At 34.4% G+C, this 22,096-nt stretch overlaps 1 protein-coding gene across 1 annotated transcript in view; it reads right to left on the bottom strand.

Annotated features, from left to right (window-relative positions):
* SGCZ (sarcoglycan zeta) overlaps window positions 1-22,096 on the bottom strand; it is a 1,224,523-nt gene that overhangs the window by 1,189,694 nt on the left and 12,733 nt on the right. The window lies entirely within an intron of this gene.

Genomic DNA, 22,096 nt, shown 5'->3' with positions numbered 1-22,096 from the left:
TTACCTTTCCAAATCAGCTGCAAATAATAGAAATTGAAGTAGAAAGGGAATTTACTAGCAGAGAAGGAATGTTATATGCTCACAGATCAATGAAAAACTGAGTTAATCAAACTTGAAAAACAAGCATGAAACAAGAGACGTTCATTCAGGATCAGAGTACAACTGCCAACTTAGGACCTGGTGGTGTCTTGGCCCCACTGCTAGTCTCTGAGGGGCTTGCCTCAAAAAAAAAAAGTCAATATAAAAATAACTGATTATTACACTATCCTTTACCATAAATATAGCACTGTAGCTAAATCTGATCATTTGCCAATTTCAGTTGTTCCATCTCCTCTTTAACATAGGAGATTATATGCTCATACAATGATATATGTAATGACATATATGTATGTCATGATGTATCTTTGTGTCAGGAGATGGAGATTATAAATATAATTATATATTGTTCATAAACTATAAACGTGAAATTGTTGAGTGGACTAATTAGAAATGTGAAATTTAGCATGTTTGTCATAAAATCTTAATCTATTTGTACTTTTTACACCAACACATGATTTGATGTTAGACTTCTAAAAGGGAAGTACTTATGTGTTTTTCATTGAACTCATATTTTATGCCTCAACAAGAGAAAACTCTGAATATAGGATTTTCTCATCATTCTTCTACATACTAAATATAGATATTAAATTTTACCAGGGCTTTGGGATATCCTTATTCTAGACTCTCATATATTACTTACTAGATGGGCAGTTACTGAAAATTTCAAGCAATGAAATGAATGTTTTTAAAAGCATCATATTAGTCTTGGGTAGTTCATGTACGTACAATCTTCTGAAGAGAATTTCTTTTATACTATAGAATAACCAGAATTAAAATTAATAAAAATATTATCAAATAGGTACAACTCCTCCATAGATGTTGTTAAACACATGCCCTAAAAAGAATTATCATAGTTTAGCCCTTCATAATAATAACAACAATAGCCACATGAATTGCTGCTATTTACTGGGGGGGTGGGGAACTATATGCCAGTCTCTTTGCCAATTAGGCATAGCATGAGATAAAGCAGTAGTTCAATGTAGCATAGCCAAGCTACAGAGACACAAGCTCAGTGTGACTCCTGTTGTTAACCCTCCACTATGCTTTCTCTCAAGAAAATCAACCAAGAGTCAGATTTGATTATCAAGGAGAATCACAGGTTAGCAGGCTCATGGAATATCAACTCAATGTGCAATTCATTTTAACATAATTTTAATATACAAAATAATTTAAATTTTATTTTCAAAATTCTAATAGATGAGTGTGTTACTACAATGATTTGGTTAAAAGATACTTCAGTATGATCTTCCTTTGCCCAAACTAAGTACAAAAGCTTCTAATTTTTAGAAACCTTAATGTGTTTTAACAGATATAATAGGTTCAGGATGCTGGAAGTTTCACAGAATTTGGGATGTCATTCACTCACTTCTTCATTCATTTAACAAATGTTTCTTGAATGACAACCATATGTAACCACAATGTTAGTTACTTTTAAAATGCACATTATGTCAGTAAATAGCCGAAAAGAGCAAAAATCTGAAACTCCCTTTCACTCTATGTCGTAGATACAATTCTCTTAACCATTAAAGTAATTTAATCTCCATTAAACACAGAATGTATTTCTGTCTAAATGTTTAATTTCTTAATCTTTTAAATTTGCATAATAAAGTTAAGCAATACCATTACTTATGAGATTGGAATGATCCATGTGTTCTCAAAATCATTGTCACTCTGCAATACTCTAGAGTCATAACTAATTATGATTCTCAGCCAGGAAATTCTCAGAAGGGAAAGCCTGAAGGAAATCATAGCTTCCATTTAGGATTAGAAAATAAAGTAATAGTGCCACTTTATAAACAATAAATAAACCAGCTGATACCTTTCTACAGACAAGAACATATAAATCCACAGTTTCCTGATACTTGCTGATATATTAAAGTAAAAGTTAGTAATTACCATACAAACTATCTCCCAACAAAATAAAAAATATACTTTATCAGCTTCAGATAAATAATCCTGAAAAAAATATATAAATGATGGTTATGAAACCTTGGCTGTAAAATATCAAATTTGTGGAAAATAAATTTTGTTGTTGTTTTTAATTGGGTAGAATAGGGCAATCACTTTTTAAATGTGTTATTTTCTTTTTCCTTAATCAACCAGTTAAAACATGATGAAAATCTAAGGGCCAATTACAAAAATAAATAGGAAGATGTATAGAGGGGAATTAGTATATTCCTATTTTATGCCATATTTGTTGTGTCTATACTACCATTTCTTGGGTTTAAAAGATGCAAGTCATTTTCACAAAGTTTATTTGGGAAAATGCCAACCAAAAGAGCCAACTATGTAGAAATTTGTGTTTCTTTGCCCAGGGTAAGCCATGTGGGTATGTTCTTGATGGGTTTTCACAAGCTCCTGCACCAAATCTGTAAACGTAAAGTCAACTCTGAAGGCACACATGCTAATTTACATCTGTGACTTCAGACTAACTAATTTCCCAGGATTTAAATAAATTATCTCTTGCCACTGGGTCTGAAAATTGGGAAAATTCAATAAGAATCTCACTAGCATCCCACCAGAACTTCTTGAGCCCTAGAGATTTCCACGTTGCTCCTGACAATCAACAAGATTTCAGAATAAGATCTAGTGCTCTGCTGTGAACATACTGGGATTAGAATAAGGCCTGCGTTCCATAAATTCTGACAGTAGATATCTAGGGCCACCAGGAGATCAGGGACAGTTTGGAAGACCTCCCGATGTGATGTGGAGAAGTAACTACGAAACTAGGCTCTCGTGATTGTCTTCAGTCTTATTTCCTTGTGTGCAGTCGAGTCACCTTGTGTTGTCTCTGTGACATGAGTGGGAGGGAGCTACATTGTTAGAGAGCAAAACACAGCAGGTCCAAAATGGAAGTTCTCTAGACAAAAATCAATCTAAACTTCTACCTTCCCGACCTCCAATGTGTTCCCAACCAGGACCATTTTAAAGAGCCCAGAACAGAAGAGCCATCAGACATCTACCACTGACTCAAATAGTCACCTTTAATCTTTACAATGAGCCAGCAAAGTAGAGCAGTTATCATCATCCCTTCACTTCACAGGTGAAGAGGTACTCTTGAAGGAATGTAACAAGCCAAAGGACACACAATTAATAAATGTTAGTGCAAGGCCAAGCCCGAAACTCTTTCAGTTTCAGACCCACAGGAACCACTCGGTTAATTATCTTCAATTCTGCATCTAGACTTTCTGACAGGTATCATTTAAGGGTTTGTGAAATGGATAGGCTTCCTCCCTCAGCGAACAGGGAAAATTATGCCCAACTACTGCAATTACACAACTGAAAGGAAACACATGAAATGTAGGCTCCCCCTTCCTTCTGGTAACATCCTTGATAAAGTAGACACTCAGAACATTTTTCACAGTGCAACCATTTCTCCATCTATCTTGACATCTCTTTTTTTTTTTCAGTAAGAAAGAGTTTTTATATACATAAAAACAAAAAATATATATAAATACATAAAATGTATATATATATATTTATATTTTTATACAAAACCAGACACACTAAGTTTGAATTGCTGGCAGGCTGAACAAGCAGAAATGTTAGGCAAGCAGTTGGAAAAGTGAACTTTTGAGAGAAGACAGGATGAGAGATTTAGGGGGATCAGTCTCCAGGAGGAAGGTTTACATCCTGAAAATAGATAGGTATGCCAAAAGGAGAGCATCAAGAAAAAATTAGAAACTGAGAAAGTATCCATTTTTAAGAGACAAAAGAGTTGAGAGGAACTGGAAAAAAGAGGAGGAAGGAGATTGAAGAGCCCAGAGAAGGACTAGGAGAGTTGGACTGCAGAAATCAGGGGACGGAAAAATATCAGGGCAGGGGGTTGGGGGAAGCAGAGGGCCCAATGTCATTCATAGGACACAGAGATTTAGGACAGAAAAGAAGTCATTGGACTTAAAAACCAGGAGGTCAGGAAACCTAGAAAAGCAGGTTAAGAAAATAATCACAAGGAGCTTAGGAAAGAAGGGTCGAATAAGTAGAAGCAGAGGATTTCCCCATCAGTCAGAGAAGTTAGAAGGGAAAAATAATAAAAGAAAGGGACACTTAACCAGCTAGAATAGTAAGATTTAGAGGAAAGGTTAAGACAGGAGAAACCAAAGCATTATTATATACAGAGTGAAGAAGATTCCAAAAAATTCTGGGTAAGTTTAAAAGTAAGTTTGATATAGAAAACACATTTGCTCCAAGATAAAATTTATACTTTTTAATTTGACAATTACAGTGGAAGTTTCTTAAAACTCTATGATCTTTAAGCAGTATAGACTGGAGAAAGCCTTATACTTTCTCCAGATGCTAATACACTTCCACATTTCTCTGAAATCTTAGGATCCTTTCACTTACATTTCTTAATCTCTACTAAATCATTTTATACATCTACTAAACATTGTTTTCCTCTGCTGTCTAAAGAAGAGAAATAAAACAGCAAGGCAACAGTGGAAGATACAGTGAGACATAATTCCTTTCCAGGCCAAAAGAAGTTCCCTGGAAGAATATGTAAGGAGCGCAAAGAAAATGATTCCCATGGTTTGTGGGAGAGGGATGGGGGAGGAGCTCATGACAGCTATGTCAATTGTGCCGGTGATTATTTCCAATATAAGGTATGGTATATCATAGAAAAAAATCAAGTATCACCAGTGACAGACAGTTTAAGACACAATTTCTAACTAACCCATCCAATTAATTTGCTTGCAACCTGCTCTGAAGTTTGTTTTATATTTAATTACTGGTAATTCCCACCTCACAAATCAAATGTTTTCCAGAAACTGATTTATAAATATGTTGTCAGAAACTCAGAATATATTTTTCACAGTTTTTTTCCCAAAAATATAGAAAATGTTGATTCGGTTCCCAGACTAACCTATTCCACAGCATATCTGAAGTGCATTCTTAGTGATAGTTACCTCCATGAAAGTATTAAACAATTCTGTAAGTAGGCATTCTTGTGTTTGCAATGAGTCAACTGATTTGTAAGAGGTTTAATAATTTGCTCAAGGTCTTTCCACACACACAAACACACACACACACACACACATACACAGAGAGAGACAGAAAGAAAGAGAGAGTTCTTACTACTACCTATAAAAGGATGAACTTTTAAAATAAAATGCTGCATTTTTAGGTAAAAAAAAAAAAATAGCTCATAGTATTGTAGTGAAAAGAAGCCCAGCACTTGTAATTCTAAAAAACCACTTGAAATTCCAACCTTCATCCTCACTCCCGATTTTGAGTACATCATAAATATCTCTAGGTCTTTCTCCATCTCAATATAAAAGTTGTAGATGAAATGACTTACAAAGCCCAATTTAGAACCAAAATTACATACTTCTGTGATCAGTTTGTGTTGGATTATTTAATGCATTTAGTTAGATTTTGCAAACCAAATCCTTGGACAGTATTTTAAAGCTACTAGAGGTCTTTCAATTTCATAAAGAATGTAGGTAAAAGCAAATTCTCTTCTAAAAGACTTGGGAGACTATTTGAAAAGAGTGTTAAAAATTAAGGTCTCTGGAATTGAAGAGCTCCATGCCTAATCTTCACTTTTTATTCCCATAATCTCTTCTTTCATTTATCTTTATGGCCAGACCCAGGAACAGCAAAGTTAAAGGTCAGCATAATAGTAAAAGAAAGTGGTGACTTTCAGCATGCCTTAAAATTCCTATCTCAAAGACCAAAAAAAAGGAACTAATGTTCAGTACTTATAGTGGACTAGGGCTAGGTATTTTGCAGAAGCTATATCACAATTCTACAAGTGAAGAAATTGGAGTCTAATAAAACCTAAGTAAATTTCCCAAAGCCACAGAGCCAGCAGCAGACCAAAATATGACCCACACTCAGGCTTTTCCTTCTTATCCGTGGCCACTGTCAGAGACAGACATTACGGGTTGCCTGAATAAATGCTTTACTCTTCTTCCTCTTTCAGGAGAGGCCAGACTTCTCCCAGTCCCAGGAGGGAAATATTTATTGTTTCCAGCTAATGATGGTGCCTCCTCTAATCTTTTAAAGTGATTAGTTTAGTAATGGGTATATGATGCAATTTTGACCAATTACATTTTAGAAGATGCCAGCTGTGGAGTTTCTGGGAGAGTTTTACTTACACACACACACACACACACACAAACAGACATTTCTTTTACTTTCCCACCAGCTGTTGTCTTTTGAAAATGCAATGCTTGTTACCCACTACTTTATGATCTTAAGGGTATAAGTCTGCAAAAAAAAGCTAACAGAAAGGATTTCAGTGCAGAAGATGGAAAGAACTTGAATCCTACCATCATCAGGATGCTGAATAAATTCTGGCACTGAACAAACTGGATGTCTATTTTTATGAAGTAAACACTCACATAACATAGACACCTTTAGGTAGTAGGTACTGTTATTTTCAGTCAAAAGTACCCTCACTCACTCGATGGTATGAAGTCATTCACAGATCTCTTTTCTCCCAATATATTATCCTGTAAGAATTCTCTGATTCCTCTCTCTAAAACAATTTTCCATTGTATTCCTCTCTCCCAAACTCTTTTCACTGTGTCCTTCATAACTCTACTCCACACCAAACTTCCCTATTGTCACAATATTTTCATCAAATTTATCCTTTGCCTCTTTGCCTTAGTTGCAAGTTAACTCTTGATGCCTTGCTGAGGAATTATTCCCCCAACAGCCTAATTTGTAATCACTCTCCTTCACTCACTGTCATCTGGACCCTGGGTCCTTCCATCTTCCTTAATGACTGAAATACCTATGCAAAGAAAAATCCAGTACTCTCCCAATTCCTTGTACTTCATCTGTTTGGTAAACTTTATCATTGATCTCTTGCAGATATCCACTCCCACACCCATATTCAGTTGGAACTCTTCTAGCTCTTAAAATCTAAACTTAAACCTCCTAACTCTGGTAACAATCTCTTATCCCTCCATCACTCACTGGGTCATTCTCACTAAACCTTTATTTTTTCCCTACTTGGTTTGAAATCTAAGATCTATCATTTCAAGATCCTCACCTCCACCCCAGTCTCTTCCATTGCACCTGCTTATAAACCTTGGATTAATCCAACTATCCAATTTTCCCCAACACCATCCAATATTTCTATGAAAAAATTGCACAACTCAATGGGGATTATCCCCTCTATAATTCACACTTCTCCTCAATCAGACTCTCTGCTCTGTCCAATATGTGTTTAATGTTTCAAAAATCTATTTTCTCAACAAGTTGTCCATACAACTATTGCACATATCTTATCCTCCCTCAAACTTTCTACCTTACTCATGCCCCTTCATTCCCAGGAAAAGACCTACCTCCAACGTCACAGCCAAAAGAGAAACTCTCAGGAAGGAATCCCCTCTATTTCTTCCTAGAACATTTACTAAAACTTCACCCACACCCCTCCCAGCCCTCCCTCCTTCTCACTGGAAACAATTTCCTAGACTCTTCTATAAGGATAAAATCTCTATGTTTATTCTCTATATCTCACACTCTTCTGTTTATTGAAGGGACTGGCTTTCAGGGAGTATACCCTGATTCTCTTATATCTTTAATCTCTCCCTTTCAATTCGCTCCATTGAAAAACATGTTCAAGAATTTCCTCTCTTAAAAAGTAAAAACTGAAACCATCTCTGGTAGGCTGACTAATGGCCCCCAAATATATCCTGGTCCCAATCCCTGGAAAACCTAGGAGTGTTATCTTCTATGGCAAAAGGGACTTGGTAGATGTGATTAAATTAAGGAATTTGAGCTAGGGAGATTCTCCTAGATTAGCAGATGGGCCCTGAATGAAATCACAAGTGTCCTTACAAGAGGAAGGCAGAAGAGGAAGAACTCATGTGACAACAGAAGCAAGGGGAGAAAAGGTGTTATGAAGTGAGGAAGGGTTCATAAGCAAGGAATGTAGGTGGCTTCCAGATATCACAAAAGGCAAGGAAATGGATTCTCCTCTAAAGCCTCCAGTAGGAACCCGCCCTGCCACTTGGTTTTAGCCCCACAAGACTCATTTTGTTCTTCTGAACTCCAGAACTATGAGAGATAGATTTATGTTGTTTTAAGCCACTAAATTTGTGGAAAGTTTTTACAGCAGCAATAAGAAACTAATATAACACTCTTACACTCCACAGGTCCCTCTAGCTACTCCTTATGTATGTAAGTATACTGTGTAGAGGTGAACATCTCCTCAAGATCAGATTTCTTATATACACCATCATCATTGTGATAGATTATATTAGAGAAGGTTAGAAGATCTAAATAATTATAGTTCATTATCCCTCATGTCAAATTCTAATAAAAAATGTTCATAATTGAAAATGTGTACCAAAACACTCTGAGGATATCAGTTAAGCCATTGGGGAATCTGAATAACATTGGTCCACAGTTGTCAGACTTCTAATACCCCTTCACAAGCTGGACCAAGCTATCAAAAAACAGGCTGATTACCCCATATGATGGAATAAAGAGGCGTCCAGATCCCATTTTTATGATAGCTAGGAATTGTCTTTAAAAGGCAGTAATTTTGGCTACACTTCACTTTTGGAATAAGGTTTCTAATGATTGAATATTCAAGGCTTAACTTGAATACTGAGCAAACTGCATAGTACAGGTACAAAAAAAGCTTTAAAGTTAGTTTCTCCTATGCTGATTATTGGATCTTAGTAAATTACTTTACGGATGACTAAATAATAATATGTTCAAGATTAGTTCTAGGTTTTCTGTCCTGAAGGGTCTCCTTAAATATCCTAAGTTCCAAAATTCTTAATTAGAGTTGCTCTTATAATGATTTAGTTACTCTATACTGACCTCAATCCTTGCTAAGTTACCTTCAGCTTTATAGAACTATACAGGAGAAAATACTTTTGATGCCAAATCTTTTTTATTTTGTAATCAGACCAACATAAGAAAGATCCTAAGAGTTTAGTTCAGGATTCTTATGGTATCTCCTTCAAAGAGTCACAGAATAATTTAGAATGATTTGGCCAATTTCTTTTTCAATTAAAATTGGGGAGGAATTTCATTGAGGTTTTCTTCTTAGATATGACTTCGCACCTTTTTGCCACTTCAGAGCCTTGGCTGAAGCTGAAAAAATATATTATTTGGTATCAAAGTTAAGTATTTAGACAATTGATCTATAAATTTCTTAGAGTTAAAATAGTCTTAGGTGGTAAATCTACCTAGATGACAAAAGCAGCAATTTTAGACAGATTTCCCAAGGGGACTAAAGAACCACCTATGGCTGGAATGGGGAAAATATTATGAAATACTAAAATAACATCAACATCATTGCCTAAAATATACTTAGTATTCAGCTTCCCTCTTTGGGGTAACAGATCCAGCAGACCACAGATCTGCTGGAATGGAAAAGCATGGCAACCTGTAAGCTGGGTTTACATATTCATCTCTCAGTGTTTTCTCTCAACACAATAAAAATTAGAATTCTAATGAAAGGGATTCAGTATGATTAACAGTTTAATTAAATACACAAAAGCATTTAATACCTGTTTTTCCACCATTGAGGAGTAACAAAGAGGAGAGGTGGCAAATAGATTCTATCCAACAAAAGAATTATATACTAAATGTCTTTTAGAATAACTCCCTTTTAACTAAAAATAAGCTAATATAAAGTTTAGGAGAACTTAGTGCATATTAGTTCTCAAGGTTTTACTCATACAATTACAACAGGAATGACTTTGACTCCAAAGGTATTTGTTAAGGATCATATAGGGGTTTTGATGTTAAAAAAAAAAAAAAAATTCCATCATTTAGAAGTAAAATATAAACAAAAGAATAAAACATTTTTTCTTCAGAAAATTCTATGGAAAGTTACTTTAAATAAATTTATTGTAGAAAAATTTCAATGTTTGCACATGTAAAATATTTGAAGAGCAAAAGAAAACATTTATATTTGTGAAAAGATGATTTCCTAGTTTAGGCTTATTAGTATCAATAATAATTATATTAAATATCAATTAAAAGCCTCTCTAGGACATACAGTATCTGCCCACACATATAAGTTTCATTCCCAATTACTTTTTCCATATATCCTAAATGTCCCATTGCTACATAGGTTTATAAACTTCACAATATAGAAATGTTTCTACATATGAAAATAATTTTCAGAGGATTCCTGTAGCAAAACAAGGGAAAAGACATGTGACACAAACTCCATCAATTGCTTGTTCTGAAAGAAATAATGATATTATATATTTTGGAAAAATGATAAAGTTGCAATTTGTAATTGTTAGAATACTCTTTAACAAAAGGCAGAGATTACTTTCTAATTTTCCCATAGAATAAATTTTCTCTGGAAACACAGTAAAACAAAACAAAACAAAAAAAGAAGCATTCTAAGCACTGCTGTTTTGCATGGTTATTAAAATGAAATCATAACTTTTTTTTTTTGGCTCATCCCGTACTTTGTGACCTTTAAGAATACTGATAGCTTTTAATTTGCATAAGTAACCACTATTTTGTTTTAAAATGTGCCCCTGTTTAATACCATTGAATAATAGAAGCTTTTGCATATTCACTTTAGACTGTCTTAATTTTTATTCTGGTATAAGAAAACACTAACTGACGATCAGTTCTCCAAAAAAAGAAAGTCTATTTTTATAGAATGAAACGTTAGGTACTAAAAGTGACATTAAAAACAGCCTCTATAATGTAAATGATCTGCAACATAAAATTATTTACTTCTTTTCACTTTTTGGAATTGTAAAATATTGTCAGTATTCATAAATAGAAAATTTTGTTTTATTTTATTTTTACCATAAAAGAAGATGCAAAATAATACCAAATCTAAAAGGCATGTATTTGGACAAAGACATGTACTATTTAAATCCTTTTAAACAGTGTTTTACTTTATAGGAAAATTTAATATATCAATGCTGCTTCTTTCACTTAATGTTTTGAGAGATGACACTCTTTGAGATTTATGAGTGTTTTAATTTTGAAGCATCCAACTTTTACGTGACTGGGAGTATAATTACTTATATAATATCTAGTATACTAGCTAATCAAAATTAGGTTTGAAATCCAAAGGCTCTGTATGGTTTCTAATCACATCTTGGGTTTTGTAAGAGTATTTTGTCATGCTAGACATGCACATCTTCCTGTGCAATCTTGGGCTGATTCCCTGAATAGTGGGTAGCTCACGTTATATTTTATCTTCCCAAAGGAAGCATATTCTTTACAGAGGTCATATTTAAGAAACCTTAGACACATATTTTGAACACTTGGTTTACCTTCCCCTTTCCAAAATTAGTGTTAATCCAGGCTGCTGAAGGAGTGATTTTAAGGATATAGTCTGGCAAGCAGTCTTCAGAGATGCTACCAAGAGGAAACAAAAACAGAAAACTCAATAATAAATGAGACGCTGGTGCCCTTTCAATTACAAAGAAAAGAGAAATTTCAGATAATGAGACTATGATGAAAGCTAGTGTAGGATACAATATATAAAATACATGTTAGGGTTGATATTCTTCCCACACTCTCATCCGCAGGCTTCCTTAATTAAAAGAGCATGTTAGTTTGCATCTTTTAACATTTATTCTTGAAACAACTCCCTCTTTTCATCTTTAAGTAATGACAGTATAGATTGCAGAATATATAAAACAGTGTAAGGAATTAGTTTATAAATTTATCAGCTTACTGAAGTAGATTTGAGCATCTTGATGGCTTTAGAGCAGATGTATCAAAGTTACAATTAAAATTATTCTTTCTCTTCAAAATAGTATGTAATATATAATCACTTTGCATTTATATGCTGCTTTCCACTTTATAAAAGAAAGTCTACATCGACTGTCTCTAAAATATTTTTCCTGAAATTCACTGTATTTCCTATCCCAAGAAGGAACTTGCGTATTAAGTTTCAGGAAAATTCCATTATCTGAATATAACACAAACAATCAAAATTCTTACTGAATTTGTTATTTCCACAGACATTGCTTTGGGGGACAGTTCGGATTCCAGACTGTCTATCTAATGATGCCTGTAGGTGTTTAAAGGTAAGTTCTGTAAGATCAGGGCCAACCAAATGTAAGACTATCATGTAGTTTGCCATGGATCTTTTTTTAAGCACAATAAGAGCAATAAATGTAAGCTTTCTTGGTCCAAATTGCCAAGCTTCAATACCAAGATGAGCTGAAATGAGGCATTTGCTTTAGCAGTGTTAAGTGACTTCTGGAATAGTAATAAACCACCAACAGTCATCTTTAAAAGGGGCTATATGTACTACCATTGATAATAAACTGATGAACCATAACTAAAAAATACTTTGGAGGGAATATGTTCAAACTGGAATTTCAAAGATAGAAATATCAATTTTCATTGTTTCGAAGACAGTTTTCCTTCATTCTGTTTGAATATTTGAAGTGCATGCTTGAACCTTACCTCATCAACAGCATACCGTCAATGTCCCCACATAATTTAGGAAAAAGTGAAGCCAATGCAGTAGAGAAGGGTCCAGAACATCTTGCATGTGGTCCCATCAACTCTGATATCCATTATTACTAACTAACCTTTGCCCAGGCCATTAATTGCATTCACTGGGGATAAGATTGAAAGCAAAGGCACTTGGCAGTTTTTTGTTGTTGTTGTTCTTGTTAAAGGAAGTTTTATGTAATATTTTATTTTATCCCAAAAATTTTCAAAAGGAGGCTAGACATACCAAAAGCTCAGAACTCCCAGAAAACTGTCAGAAGGTCTACAGGGATATCACTGTTGTCATCACTTCACTATTAGAGAAAATAAACATCTTGTTACTTTACATTCCTGGAATTGTATCTTCTACATGTCAAGTGTTTCAAAGAGGTCAAAGCATAAAATATAACTATAGTAGCAGCAGCTGTAGTAGAATAGAGTTACAGACAGATACAATGCTAGAATGGGAGAGATCCTTAGACTATCGTCTTGTGTCGAACTATATTCTTACATTGCAGGCTCATAATAAAGTTGTGGAAAGTCTTTTGTCCAGGGTTCCACCAGCACATGGGATCAGGGGAGGAGAGAAGACCAAATGGTAAAGAATTCTACCACTGTACTGAGGACAATCTTTTGGGAGGACTGATAGATTCTTTCTATACCATTGTCTTTCAGGCATCGTATCTTGTTATTTATTTATTTATTTTTTTGGTAACAAAATTGGTTGGATGAAAAACAAACAAACAAACAAACAAGAAAACCCAGACCGTTATAATAGCTTACTTGCCCCCAGAATACAGGGTTATGAATTGAACTAACCGAAATAATTTGAGGGGAATTTCAATGGTCATTTCAGCTTGAATCCCATAACCAGAAGGCTGAACTCTCAGTGATGCTAAATTACACCAGCCCAGGCAGGGAGGGGGCTGTAACTGAATCCCATTTCCCCAACCCCATCCTGAAAAATGTGGAGAGGAACATTATCAGCAATATCTTCTCCTATTTTCCTGATTTTCAGGTGCTCATATTTCCACTTGGCATTATGAAATATCAGCATAGGAAGACAGACTGGTTGTCAACATATACAATTAAAAGATGAAATTCTCCTTTGCAAATCTTCAAGCAAAGAAAATTCATAGCAATGAGGCTTATGAAACAAGGGATATGTGTACTAAAATGGTCTGCAAACCAGAACAACTACACAGTGTCTTTTTAATTTTACTTTGGTAAACACACATAAAATAAATTCTATATAAAACAGACTGTTATGTAATATGAATATATTTCAATAAAATTTTGCTTTTTTCCCACTCTATTAGTTTTTATTTCCCCAAAGGGTTGAAAGAAAACTTATTTTTAGTATATAACTTTTCTTAAGTTTCTAATGAAAGCCTTTTTATTTTAAAATCTCAAAGGAAACCACATCTCTGAAATCAGGCATACAAAAGCTGATCTGCATAAGTTTAAACAACCTATGCATTCTATTATAAATAAATAAAATACCGAAATCTGAGATTAGTTGAGCAAAAAAGTAGTTAAACTTGGTGAGATGTGAAATGAGATTTTAATGTATGCAAAACACATTCCAATGCGTATTTTTAGGTGTAAGCTGATTGACTTTTCTCTGTGTTTAAAATTAAAAGCTGCCTTTAGGCAATTAAGAACCTTTGGAGAACTTTTGATATTATTAAACTCAAGCACTTACATTTAGTCTACCATAGAGCCATGCAAACACCAACACTTAAATGCCCTCCTCAGGACAGATTTTAAAGTGGCCATCTGTCAACCCTGTCCCACGCAGCAAGTTCTTTTCATCAGTTTCTCTTCCTAGGGGGAATACGCAACCTTTGGTGAATATGCATTTTTTCTTTTTGTTTTTTACATCCCAATCATGTTTCACTCATTCTTGCCCACCCCTACCTATATAATATTAACAACAACAATGGAATAATAACCTGTACATGGATAGGTGGCTCCCTGTCAAGAAACTGATGAGTGCACCCACATAACTATTTCACTATATTCTTACAACCATATGTGGTAGGGACAATTATTAATCCCATTTTACTATATGAGAGAATTGACATTTAGTAAAATTAAGTATCTTGCCCAAGGTTACACAGCTTACAAGTGGAGCTGGAAAAGAATCATGTCTTTGTGGCTCCCAAAGCTGGGCAAAGAGACTATACGCTAAGTGTCCATGGATGTTAGATGACATTAAATTTCTTCTTCAATGAACAGGCTGCCACTCACTTTATCCCAAGAAGTTCTCCATGATTAAGAAAGTAAAGATCTTTTATATTCAAATTAAACATCAATAAATGTATTTTGAGCACTTTTGTTCAAGATATTTAGCTAAGTGGTTATCATCATAGTATGTTTATTTATAAATCATTATTTAAATGTATTTAATAGTTTAAGAGTTTAATGAGTTTGATAGCAAATGAATTTAACTCTCTCGGGGATTATATGTGTGGGTTGCTATCATGTTATTATTTTCCTTAACTTTCTCCTTTGTTTTTCAAAACAATTCTGGTTTTGATATATTTTACATACACAGGCAAGTTTGTGGCTTGGACAAAATACAAACCAACAATCTTGATTTGGCAGTGCTGAGTTAAAATGCTTTGCTGAGTCAATATGATCCATAAACTCTGATGCATCAGGTGCCAACCTTCAAATGCAGCTTCTACTGTTATATTCTATCATTTATTTACTATTACTCACTGGTTAAAAACCAGAAATACCAAATTCAACAGAATGGTCATCTGGGAAAGGCATGTGTTTTTTTTTTGTTTTGGTTTGGTCCAGTTTTTTTTCGGTCTGTCAGACTATGATGGGAATGTTATCAGGATGCAGTGACATTACTCATATCCCATTAATTTTATTATGTAATAGTTCAAGTGATCTCAGGAGCCAGAGTAAATGACATATTTACCTGAATGCTGAATATTATCTACCCCACGTAAATGAATACTGAATGAAACAAAGTTTAAATAAGGAAAGAACTGTGCTGAGACATATAATCACATAATCACTTGTGTCTCATAACGAATTAGGAGGCAGAAAAAAAAACAGTAAAATCAAGATTAAACTCAACTTAGATTCAAAGGTGACTTAATTCCCCCTAGGTACTGGGGATACAGCAAAATGCTTTTTTTTTTTTAAATGCAAAAATTAATTCGATGATAGTTGTGAAAAGAAATATAGAAATGATTCATTTGATAAATATGACTCTTAGAAATGACATAAAGATGGTTTTAATGATGCCTTTGAAATATATAGATCTTCAATACAAACTTATTCCTGACAGAAACAGATCTTAAAATACTTTCAAGAATAAATAGAAAATATCACTTCCCACAAACATACTTAGCAATAAAAATAATAAGGAAAAAGCACTTCATCTCAATATAGTCTAAACAATATATTAAAACCAAAAGTTTCTAAGATAAATAATATATGTAGAAGCAGTTATTCTAAAGGTCAGTTTTCTAACTCTCTTTGGATAAACTGATGTCTCTATGTATAAAGTCCTACTCCAAGATTCCTGTTCTCTGGTCTTTTCCAATAAGTATATGAATCATAGATGTAGTAGCAAAACCATTTTCTTAATGCATTTATCTGCAACAGTGGCCAAATGAGGCTAAAACAAGAGCACATGGAGGCCTCAAAGTTCCAAGGCCTCGGCAAACGGGGCTGCTTTGCCCCAACCTCTAGTGGGCAATTATGGTTATACTCATAGAGGCCAACTGAGTCCTGAAGATCTACTTTCTGAACCATTTAGACCCAATTAGGAAAGAAGTTCTTAGAAAACTGCATAGGCTATAGTACACTGAAACAATTTTATTTGCTTCTAGAAGTTGCAATCCATACGAAAATCCCAAAGTTCCCTTGGATTTGGGGAGAGGGGCAGTATTAGAAAAGACTCTTTTAGTTGCAAATAATAGAAATCAGCCTAAACTAATGGAGGGTTGGGAAAGAGAAGGATTTATTTTCAGGGGACTATCATAATACTCTAGAAAGCATGGAACTCGTTTTCTCTTCTCTGTTCTGCTTCATTCTTCCTCAGCAGCAGGTGTCCACAGCTGTGCACTGCATTTGGTGGACCAAAAACAGTTTCCAAATTTTTGTTCAGAATTCTAGCAACACTAAGAAACAGACCTACCCTGTCTTTAATCATCATAATTCCATAAATCCCAGAGGTCATAAAGGCCTTTAGGAATTTGTGGGGCCATTTGGAGCTGTCACTGATTTGGGGGTCACTGCTGGCTACAATGGGAGGAAACCACAGAAGCTAAAAATACAGCAATGTGTGGAACAGGCATGCACAATTGTGCCTGGAATTCAAGTCCATTTTACACAATTTTTTTTATTTTTACAAGTTAATGAATTTTTGCACACCTAATGAATTTGCCAAGAATTCAGCCTCCATGTGAACAGAAAACACTTCATATTTTCTTTTGTTCAGAACTTACCAGAGTTGTTCACTACTTCAAAAAAATATGTCACTACCAGGAATAGCGCTCATGGAATCTGAGTGGCCTACACAACACATCTCTATCCCTCTTGCATTCACTGTGATTTTCAATATAGTACAAGCATCTAATCACTTCCTTATGTCTTCTAGTATAATTGGGTCCTAGCATTTACATTTTGAAATACATAGAAACATTCTAAAATGCTTTGCTTTTGTTTCTCTTTGGTATTATAGTTAGTTCAAGATATTTTAAAAGTTATGTGTAAATAGATTATGTATTATCAAAGCATGTTTTAAGGTAATTCTAAAGGGAGCATTAGAAAAATATATAAATTTATAAAAATTTATAAACATTATTTGCTATAAAAAGATGACACAGGATCTAAACATTTGAAATCATGCTATTTCATCCATATGCCATGGAGAGAGAAACTAATTGGCCCACCCTGGACTGGGTGGCTCATCAGGGCCAAATTAGCTATGGCTAAGAAGTCAGTCCCAAGAAGTCAAACTATGGTTGCCAGGAGCTCTTCCTCAATGGCAGGGTAGGACAATACCAGAGATGCAGAGCAAACACGGTAATACAGCTTTCTCCTATAAGGATCTAGATTTTGGCTTAGGGAAGACCACGATGATATGATAGAAAATAATTGGCAGGAACTGCTTGCTTTTCTGTTATGGAAAAAAAAAAAATCTCTTATCTTAGGAAAAAGCCCACCATTCTAGGAACCTGCTTGCTAGCAAATCTGATAAATTAATTTTTATTAAGATATTAATGCTCACAACTAATCTAATTTATTAGCTTTTACCAGTAGTTGTCTATCACATAATCAGAAAGAATCTCTTCAATTATTGATTTTAGCCATTTCATTTTACTTTTGAGGTAAATAAATATTTTACAAGAGTTTTTTTTTTTTTTTTAATATACATTCCAACTTGCTGTAAGTTCCTAGAAGTCTTGGTGCTCTTTGCAAGGCCCCCCCCACCCCCTACCAAAACACTGATTCATCAACTTTTAAAAAAACTACATAAAAATGTGTGTGTGTGTGTGTAGTACTAAATTAGAAAAAGAAGTCATATGAAAATATAGCACAGAGAAGAAGTGGTATGGACCAACAATTAAAAATGATTAAGGAACTGGATACCATTGATTTTATCATTTAATTCGTATTTTCATTCAGTGTTGGATCAAGTAACAACAACAACAAAAAAGCAGACTACAAAGAGAGAGCATCATTTCCCCCAATACGAAGTCCTGGTTAACCACCAACTATTTATCAACAATGATTAATAAATATCTACCACATGTCAGTGCTTCAGGAGGCAATATTAGGTATGTAAGACATACAAAACAAACCACAATCATCAGTGTTTTATACTTATATATTTATATTTTCACACCAAATAGTAGAGTCAGTGCAGCATATGTATAATTATTAAAAGTATAAAATTGAAGTTATTAGGGGAAAGCTTCTTAAAAAGATAATATTGTGGATCTTAGATAAACTCTATTTGTAACAGTCAATTTTTCACCTTTCACTGAGATTCAGGAAACAAAATATCAAGCCGGATAAATAAACAAAAAATCACACATAGACATCATAGTAAAACTTCAGAACACTAAAGACAAAGAGAAAGCCTTCTAAGTTGCTGAAGAGAAAAGAAACTATCTCTATAAAATGACGTTTGGATTAGGAGCTGATTTCTCATTGACAACACTGGAAGCAAGAAGACAGTGAAACGATACCTTCAATATACTATGAGAAAACATCTGCTCATTGCATTGTAATCCAGAAAAATATATATCTTTCAAAAACATAGTTGAAATGAAAACATTTTCAGACTACCAAGAAAACTGAGAGTTTGCCACATGCTAACAGGAAAGTGATTTCTGGGATGAAAGAAAACATGATGTAAGAAGGTAGAAATTAATCCAAATGTATTCAAAATTACAGTAAATATAAATAAGCTAAATTCATTATTTAAAAAGCAAAAAAAAAAAAAAAAAAAAAAAAAAAGACCAAATAGATTTCTAAAATCTGGCTATATACTATTTGCAAGAGATAAATCTAAAACATAAGTGTACAAACAGTTTAAAAGTAAAAGGATGCAAGATATATATCTGAAAATGCTAACCAAAACAAAGCTGGTTAATGGTGTAGTGGTATTAATTAGAGCTGGTGTAGCTATATTAAAATTTGAGAAAATAAATTTTAAGAAAGAAAGCATTGCCAAAAACTAAGAAGGTTAACACATAATAATAAACATCTCAATTCACCAGAAAAACATAACAGTTCTAAACTTATATGTATCTGATAAAATAGCATCAAATATATAAAGCAAAATTTGAGAGACCTATGTGAAGAAATAAATAAATCCACCATCCTAACAGGAAAATTTAACACACATCTTCCATAATTGACAGATCAAACAGACAAAATAATAAGATTATGGAAAATATAAACAACATAAATAATAAGCTAATCTCATGGGTAGAACTAGGACTTTGTCTCCAAGAAATGAAAAATACCCATTCTTTGCAAGAAAGCACAGAGCATTTACGAAAATTGACTCTATACTGGACATTAAAGAAATTCTCAACAAACTTCAAAGGACTGTTACCATACATGGTCTCTGGCCACAAAGAAATTTAGATAGAAGTGTGTAATGGAGCTAAAAGCAGAAAGTATGTTAAGAACACTGAGAGAAACAACCATATCTTCTTTGTACTAAATACTGGTCAATAAGTATAAGTTCTCTTGACAAAGAAGTGGAGATGTGTTCCTGACAAGTACCTACGCATGATTGCAAAGGAGTGAAAGGAACTGGCATGTCCAAAATGGACATACTCAAAGTTATGGTAGAATATGCGTGTGTGCACGTACGTGTGCATATTTGGAGGTAAGAAAGAGAGGGCTCCTGGGTAGCCCGGAAATCAGCAAGCTCTATATCATGTTGAGGAATGGGGATTGTGAAATAAGCAACAGGGACTCAACAAAGACTTTTAAGCAAGTGAGTGAAAAATATTACCATTTCATTTCAAAAGGAAAATCTGGAAGCGCTGTGGAACATGTATTGCCTGGAGATTAGACTGGAGAGGGGGAGGCCCAGTTAGAGAGTACAAGGAAATTAGCTGTTTCCTTAATAAGGAAGATTCTCCATTTGGGAAGCCATGGACAAATCTTGACTCTTAGAATCCCTCCTTCTTGAAAATCACATTTTCTTAGAAGATCCTTCATTGGCCCCTGCTGTACTCACCAGTCAACTAGAATTTGCCCATCCCCCACTCTACTTCAATGTTAGCGTGTCTGTGTTACTTATTTTATCAGCCCATAATACAACCCCCATAGAAGAGTCAAGGCATAACTATGACAGTTAATAAATTGTACTGACAAATTAAGGATAACAATATTAAAACAACTACAAAGGCATTTAACCAACAGCTGAGATTACAGATAACTAACCAACCAGTTTCAATAGAAATGATTTGTTTTTCAGAATCCAAACATCTTGGCCTATCTTCAATAAGATTACATCTGGGATGCCTCTCTATCAGTAGGTAGCTTACCCCAAAGCTGGACCAGCTCAAGGAGACAGAGCTGCCAAATTCCCAAAAGCATATGGTTTTTGTTGTCTGTTGGAAATTTGATCAAACTGTCAAAAATAAAGGAAATCAGCTAAGAAAATTATCTAACGTGGTTCTGGGACTCACGATGATCTCATCACAGCAGAAAATCAAAATTGTTCATTAATATCTCTGAATAATCTGTGGTTCCCTTTTCCCCAACCTGAATATTTTAGTCATGGCTTATCAGTGGCTACTATCAGATTTACCATCCAGAGATCATCTTTCCTCTGTATTTAAGGATGCCCTTAAGCATGTCTAGAAACCTCTAAATCCTCCATCCAGCATCAGGCCCAGTCTTGGTTCCCCAGTCTCTTAACCAACTTACTCTGAGTTGGCTTACCGGGAAACACAAAAGACAATGTATAAATACCTTCACAGTAATTCCAACCTGACTCCTAACCTTATGGCCATAATTGTGACATTGCCAGGATCACTGCAAGAAATACATATATACCTCTTTGGATAAGACAAGAGAACATTTGACAAAAATGCACATTTGAGCAGATGACAACCTGATCTGGTCTCTTAACAAAAAGTGTGGAATTATGAGGTATAATGGACTTACTGATCACTTGGAAGAGAGAGATACTGAAAAGGGATAAATAGAGAAGCACCCCAAATGCTTTGGCTTGCATCCTAAGTAAATGGTGACAGCATTAATCAAAATAGAGAATACTGGGAGAGGAGGAGATTTGAAGAGGGAAGGACGCACTCAATTTTTTTAGACTGAAGTGCCCGTAAAACAACCAGATAATGATTTCCAATAGATAGTTGAAAATTGGGAGACAGGACGGTAGCTCTGGTAAGAGGTGAAGGATGAGTGTGCATAACTGGGTATCATCACTTTGCAAGTAAAAGTACAATCTGCATCAGTAATCGACTGGAGATAGCTACATAATAGGACACATTAGTAGATAGGTACATAATAGCAGATAGCTACATAAGACCATCTAGGAAGTGTGTGCAGAAAAGAACTAGCAAAAGTCCAAGAACAAAATCCCAGGCAGCAGAAACTTCAGAGAGAAAGCACACATAAATGAGCTATTAAAATACTTTGAAAGCATAATAGCAAATGATAAAAGTTCCTATATTGCATACATACTGAAAATTTTTAAAAGCCAAGCTCTTGCTAAAGTTTCAGTACTGCGTATATCAAAGAGCTATAAGGAATATATCTACTAATACCACAGTGAATCACAGGTCTTGTAATGTAAAAGTTAGGCTTTGGATATTTAAATCAAAGAGGACAGAATATCATTAAGCCAAATGTTCCTTTGGGTTGGGAACATGATGTTTATTCTGTTTATTTTTGTGTTTACTTAGTCATTCTCTTTCGATTATGCTTTAAACTGCTGTTAACTTTCCCAAATTTTAGTTGATTTTCTCTTCTTGTAATCCTTATTCACTCATAATCCAATACTGTTTATCAGTAAGACAGGTGGAAAATGAAATTTCAATCTCTGGGACTTTTATTGCATAGTGCATGC

Source organism: Choloepus didactylus, chromosome 3 (genome assembly GCF_015220235.1).
Source record: "Choloepus didactylus isolate mChoDid1 chromosome 3, mChoDid1.pri, whole genome shotgun sequence".
Classification (NCBI taxonomy): domain Eukaryota; kingdom Metazoa; phylum Chordata; class Mammalia; order Pilosa; family Megalonychidae; genus Choloepus; species Choloepus didactylus.
The sequence above is the reverse complement of the archived record's forward strand: the minus strand, read 5'-3'. Positions and strand labels throughout refer to the sequence as shown.